A 6,686-nucleotide genomic window follows, 5' to 3' on the forward strand; every position below is an offset into this window, starting at 1 on the left:
GTAGCCACAAATATACTACGCCTCTTTTCGGCTGCCCCATACGCTCGCAGAAATGACTTTTATGTGCTGGCCACTGTTAAAGAGTTCGGTAAACCCATTATCCCACTCAATAGATTTTGCACTCAAAAACCAGCACGTATTGCTGCCTTCAATACTGTTTTATGTTTTGTTTTTTTTTACAAGGGCAATCGGCCCATACTCCCGAGGAGACGCAGCCATACGGGAGCCCCGCGCGCCCGCCTCCTGTGCTTACACATGCCCGGCTCGTCCCGCGTACTCTCTCCCCATGGCACTATACCCCCCCCCGCCAGCGTGTGTGTCTGGGAATCGGCGCCGGCAGGGAGCAAGCATCTCTCCCGCTGGCGAGAACCATATGAGGCGGCGCCAAGCGGGGGACTCGTGCGCCCGCCTCCATTCCTGCTTGTCCCATGACACTCTCCCCCTGGTGCTGGCGAGAGCCGTATGGGCCACACCAAGCGGGAGACCCACGTGCGCCCGCCTCCGTTGCCATAGGGGAGAGCCCAAAAGGAATCCTTCTCCATCCTTGTCCCCGCCTCCTCTCACGCCACTAGCTCAAACAGCATGGCTATGCGTGATGGGGCAGAGCCCGGTAAGTGACCTCTTCTTGTGGCCTTTCCTTAACTTCATCGGAGAGGAGAGGGACATCCCAAACAGCTGCAAACCAGGAACAAGCCTCTGCTGCCGGCCAGTTCCCTCTAACACTCTCCTGCTGGCGCAAGTGTAAGGTGGTGCCACACGGGAGACCCGCGGTGCCATGCGGGAGACCCACGCCCCCGCCTCCATTTCTGGCTAGTTCCCATACATTCTCCCTCTGGCATGACCTGTAAGGGGCGGCGCCACGTGGGAGAGCCGCGCGCCCCCCTCCATTTCCGGCTAGTCCCCCCTACACTCTCCCCCTTGGCTACCCGCAGGGCATTGCTAACCGGGAGACCCGCGCACCCGCCCTGCTCCCCTGAAGGCAAAGCCATGGGAGACCAACGCGCCAGCCTCCTGGCGCGCTTATTTATAGTGACGTTTAACAACGGTATTTGGCGCCAAAAAAACACACTCGCCCTCTGCCTATGCGTATTTTCTCATAGTACAGAACTGATTTATTAAAAAATAAACAAAACACACATGCAGGATATTGCTTGAACTGCCACTTCAAGTTTACGTCTGCGGAGGATCAACCAGGCCATCTTTTTTTGAAAAAATATAAAAAAAATAAAAAATATAAATAGTAGCGGCGGCGGCATGGCAGCAATAGTTTAGTGTTGAGATGTGCGGTCTGGGATAGAAAATGTCCTCCTTTCCAGCGCAGTTCAAATTCAGGAATCAGGGCCAGTAGTTGTTGTGTTGTTCGCTTGCTCCACTCCTGTTGAACTCCCTGTTAAACCCCACACGGCTCCTGTACATGTAGGCTGCTCACTAGGCACTTACATGTGACGGCCACCGCCTTGCTGCTGCCCTCCTCCATCCAAACCAAATCGAAGTGTCACCAACGTGACGTCACACGGTGTCCAGAATATTGCTATTAGAAGTCATTACAACATACACTGTTCCCATTTATTGACTGTATTGTGTCAGACCGTTTCTAATGGATAACTTTTCTACCATAAGAAATGGGGATTTTAACCCCTTGGGCTCAGATTCACTCAATGAGAGAATTGATAGAGGATTTGGGCATGATAAACTATGTTCAGTTAGAAATGTAACTACTACAAATCAGAAATCTTATTGGGTGACAGAAACCCCCTGATTGGATTGGGAGGACAGTTCCATTGGTGGAAGCTACGAAATGCGGCAGACTGGCGTGCTACCACAAGCCTACCAGCCACAAAACATGTGTGGGTATTGTGGGTGGGATGTATATTGCATGGGTATTGTGTGTGGGGGATATATATTGTGGGGGGGGGGGGGGGCGGTGTTATGTAATGTGTGGATATTGTGGTGTAGGGGATGTATTGTGGTGAGGGGAGAGAGGGAAGCAGGGAGAGAAGGGAGGCAGAGAGAGAAGGGGAAGAGATAGAGAAAGAGTGTATGGGGTGTGAGAGGGGGAGGGGTAGAGGTGGGTGAGAGATGGAGGTTGTAAGAGAAAGATTGGATCTAACAAGGCTGCCAACAGGGGGATTTCCAGTGGAAACTTAGTCTTGGAACCCGGGAAAGCTGTCAGCGCCCCGACCACTTACAGGAGGACCTGATTTAGTGAAGACGTTATTGCAGAAATAGCAGTTACATAAGAAGTTTAGCGCTGTGTCATTGCTAATTCAGGAATAACAACTCAATATAGAATCAGACATAATAGTCATTAACAGCTGGGCTTAAATACAATAAGGAGGTCTTATCTTAGCACCATTGGCTAATACAATAAGGAGGTCTTATCTTAGCACCATTGGCTAAGTGTAATTATTTACATCTATCGCCATTATGTAACGCTGTAAGAAAATGAGATGGAATAAGATGTGATATTTCCGGGATTATATGAGGTGTTGGCTGGTACATATTGAGTTCCCCATAATTAGGCATTCCACATATACTGACTCTAGCCTATAAATGATTTCCCTTCTCCGGGGTCTTGGTCTAATCTCCTGAATATCAATCTGTGCCAGGTAGCGCCTGCGCATTAGCAGAGCATCAAAAGCAGACATGGTTTCCCCAAATCCATGTTACAAATGAAGGGTCTTTGTAGTGTAGTCTGATTTGCACTTTGTGTTCGACCTAGAAGTATTATTAAATCAAGAGCCATTAAAACAACACCAAATTTGACGCTAATACAAGCCACGTGCCATTTAACTTGTGTACCCATGTTGAACTCATTTAAATAAATTCGGACTGGACGCGCCTCCTTTCTGCGTGTCGAGTATTCCTTATAGCCAATATCTTCGCATCAGAAGAAATTGTGCAAATATTGACACCTATAAGGAACAATCAAAAGTACTCATTGAACGCTTTAGACAAAAGGGGTACCAAGAGGAGCTTATTTCTGAGTCCTACCTCAAAGCACTAAAAAAAATAGAGAATCATTATTAAAAAAGATAAACAAAAAACAACAGATTGTTAAAAACCAACAAGGTATTTATAATGGCCAACAGGCCAATCACATACATGTAATTGAACCCATTCTTTCTGAAAATAGTACTAAACCTAAGCAGGAGACACCCTTCTTTGTTACTCAGTTCAACAAATCACATAATTCTATTTAAAAAAAATCCTGTCAAAACATTGGCATATTTTACTTATGGACCCCATTCTCAAAAATTTTCTTGCCAAAAAAAACACCCATTTTTTAAAAAAAACGCAGACCCTGAAAACCACTCTTACCCCGAGTTTACTAAAGGGCACCGATAAATCTATAAAGAAAGATTTGAGGGATACACTGGGAGTGGTGGGTAACCATAGATGCGCCAGATGCAAGATTTGCCCTAAGATGCTAACACACACATTTTTCAAATCACATGTTACTGGGCTTGAATATAAAATGTAAAATTATATTGATTGTCTGTCCACGTATGTAGTCTATATACTGCAATGCAGTTGTGGACTACAATACGTGGGCAGAACAAAACGGCATCTAAAACCACGCATCATGGAGTATCTACGAAATATCATTAACATCCCCAACTTGGTAGGATCCTCCAAACCCCTCACTCACCTTCTTGCCCATTTTAAAGATGTACATGATTGTAATACAGCGGGTATACAATATATGGGAATCGAGAGGATTATGGGTAATAAGAGCAGGGGATAGAGATCTTCCAATTGCCAAGAGAGAGTAATTTTGGATCTTTACCGTGCAGTCCAAATACCCAGGAGGTCTTAATGATTATATTGAACTTACACCTTTTTTGAGATAGATGGGTACTAACTCTGTACTGTGATTTCATTATTTTCCCCCCCCCTTCTCTTTTTTCCCCCCTCCCTTCCCCTCTTTCTTTCTTCTTTTTCTTTCTTTCTGTCTCTTTTCTTCTTTTTTCTTTTTTCATGTCTTCCTTATTTTTCTTCCATTTTTCTTCTTTTCATTACATCTTCCTAGTAATCATTCCTTCATATAATTTTCCTTTTTCCTTTTTCTTTATTTATTTTTTCTATTCTTTTATTCTTTTCTATATTAACTTATTGTTACCTATAGGTGTCCTAAACTAACGCCTGATGAAGCACTGCATTGTGTGAAACGCGTCGCGGAGTTCTTTCAGTGCACTCTAAGGGATCCAGACTGTAGGCTGTATAGTCCTAGCCTCCCCACAGAGACTTCAGCCAATTCCATCCGGCTCGTTTGAAGTGGGATGTGTGCTGGCATTACAGAGTACAGGCGATTGTGGTGGACTACTAAATACGGGTCCTGCGTGAAGCCGCAACCCGGAAGTGACATCGGTGGTTTGTAGAGCCAGTTGGTCCCAGCGCGCGGGACTGATTTGTGAGCCTCAACATCCACATCCCCTGCGCCTAACAACTGACTGGACTTGAAACCCGTGTTCTGGCCTCTACTGGACTTACTACATTTTATATGTAAGTTTTTATTGTTATTACTTTATTTGTATAATACATGTACCTTGACCCTTGCTTCTGTGTTTATCTTTGCATCATTGCCCGGCGTTGGAGCCTTCCCACGGCGGTTATCGGTGTAGGAGGGGCGCCTTCATACCACAGCAGCAGCAAGAGGGGAGAGCAGATCTACTTCAAGATCCTTTTTAGGAAGCATGAGCACGGTTTGACTTTTTCTTCTCTGTTAACACCCACGCAAACTGCCTTTTGTGCCTATTTTTTGCAAACTCTAAATGGCAGTCTTATTTTTATGAGGTGCAAATCAGCCATTTTCTCCCACTTAATGAGTTTGAGCGATGAGTCCACTGTCGTTAGCCAAATCTAAACCGCCCCCTTAGTGTCTTGTAGCTTTTTACGGTGTTGAAGGTATGTGTAATATGTAAATTGTTGAATATGTAGCTGTTTGCGCATAAATGGAGTTAGAGACATCTCATGGGTATTGCTTTTTTTGTACCTTGTGGATCCATTGGCGAATAACATAATTATATTATTTAGGTCTAATGAATAGAAATAACTATAAGTAAAACTGTATTATTTATTTTTGTCACAAGCATTTTATTGTGATGGGTATTCTGATGATTGGCGCCATCTCATTATCTGCCCTGAAATTAATGTGGCTATGAAACTATTTGAAATAAAGAGGCCCACGGCTTGACATTGATGGTAAACAACAGCTAAGGCCGCGATTATAGTGCGTGCGATGCAAACAAAATGCAGTAGTGCTATCGGGCCGGCCGTAGTGCGCACGAGTGAGGAAGAGCGACCGCGCGGCAGAGTTTTGAGTCGACAAATCATTTCCCCGTGAGTGGTTCAGCCAATAAGGGCAAACCAGCCTCCGGACATCACGGCAACGCCACCCATTAGAGTGCAGGGATCGCTCAAGCGACAATATAATTAATAATATGACAATAAAATCATTTTGGCCCTCTCTTTTCTTTGTCCAATGTAAGTATAGTAACAAAACAAGCCTATTCTTGTTGGGATTTCTTGGAGCACCTCTGAATCCCCGAATGCTCCTTCGGATTTTGGTCCTTAGACGTGCCGGGTTGGCGTTGTGCCCGCACACAACTTTGACCCATATCAAAAATAATCACAACTTATCTCTTCTAGACTCAGAACTCAACTTTCAGACTCGAATGCCCTCAGCAAATGCGCTTCAGAGGTGTGTGCAAACCTGCCTACATATTGCCATGTGGTGATGTCATCAAACTCCCAATGTGATGTCACTCTCTGATGTGGTGGCATTGCACTCCCATGTGACACCTTGCAGTGACAGGCCAGTACTGGACCAGATGCAAACAAACCCCTTAGGGGGAGAACAGATACAGGGAGAGGAATATGGAGGGATGGAAAGAGAGAGGGGAGGAGGGGACAGGAGAAGAAATATATAGGAGTACGATGGAAATAGTGGGCAGTGAACAAAATATAGACCGGGCAAAACACGGAGATGTAGTGAGAGAGCAGGACTGGGAAGAAATAAGGGATATGCTTTGTTTTACTCCTTTTTGATGAGCGCTTTTACAGATTTCCCTGTAATAAAAATAATGTGAATTGTGTAATAAACCAGTGTTCTGTATCAATTCTATGAGCTCTCTTTATCCATTACTAATCGAATAGAGACCAAGATCATGGCCAATGTATTCACAACTACGTGTGTAACAGAGGAACTAAAGCTGCAATTACTCTCGCTATCAGTATACAGTTGTAAGACTGCCCTAAGAAAGGAAGAATCGTCATATTTGACCTTTTTGCTAAGAGGAACCTGCACTTCAATGCAAAGCAGGGATTTAATGAGCCGTGCAATAATTGGGCAATAGTTATTTTGAGAAGAGGCCTGCTAAATGCTTATATTGTAAAATACTCACTCGAAACAAAGGGAAAATCTAGGACAACTTCAACTGAATGTCTGCACTTTTTAAACGTAATATTTTATTCAAGTTTTATGCACTTTTTGTTGGGAGCATGGGGGGAAAAGGGGGGAAAAGGGGGGAAAAGAAATAATAAGTACATAATAATGATATAAATGATATAAATGGAGTGGGAAGTGGGGGGTTTGGGATAGGGCTTTTTTAGAAATGTATACTTCAAAGCTTCACAGCACTTATACACGTGACACTCATATAAATAACAAATAATACAAATAA

General features: G+C 44.2%; 1 long non-coding RNA gene across 3 annotated transcripts in view; it reads left to right on the forward strand.

The window, feature by feature from the left end:
• The window catches only part of LOC142463065 (uncharacterized), a 35,280-nt gene extending 29,153 nt beyond the window's left edge, over positions 1-6,127 (forward strand). The window contains exons 1-2 of one of the 3 annotated variants that reach the window (XR_012787354.1): positions 163-1,847; positions 4,130-6,127. This is a non-coding gene — a long non-coding RNA (uncharacterized LOC142463065). Of the gene's footprint in view, positions 1-162; positions 1,848-4,129 lie in introns of those variants that run through there. The other 2 variants (XR_012787355.1, XR_012787356.1) reach the window with 2 other exon arrangements.
• The last annotated feature ends 559 nt before the right edge of the window (positions 6,128-6,686 follow it).

This window comes from Ascaphus truei, chromosome 11 (assembly GCF_040206685.1).
Source record: "Ascaphus truei isolate aAscTru1 chromosome 11, aAscTru1.hap1, whole genome shotgun sequence".
NCBI lineage: Eukaryota > Metazoa > Chordata > Amphibia > Anura > Ascaphidae > Ascaphus > Ascaphus truei.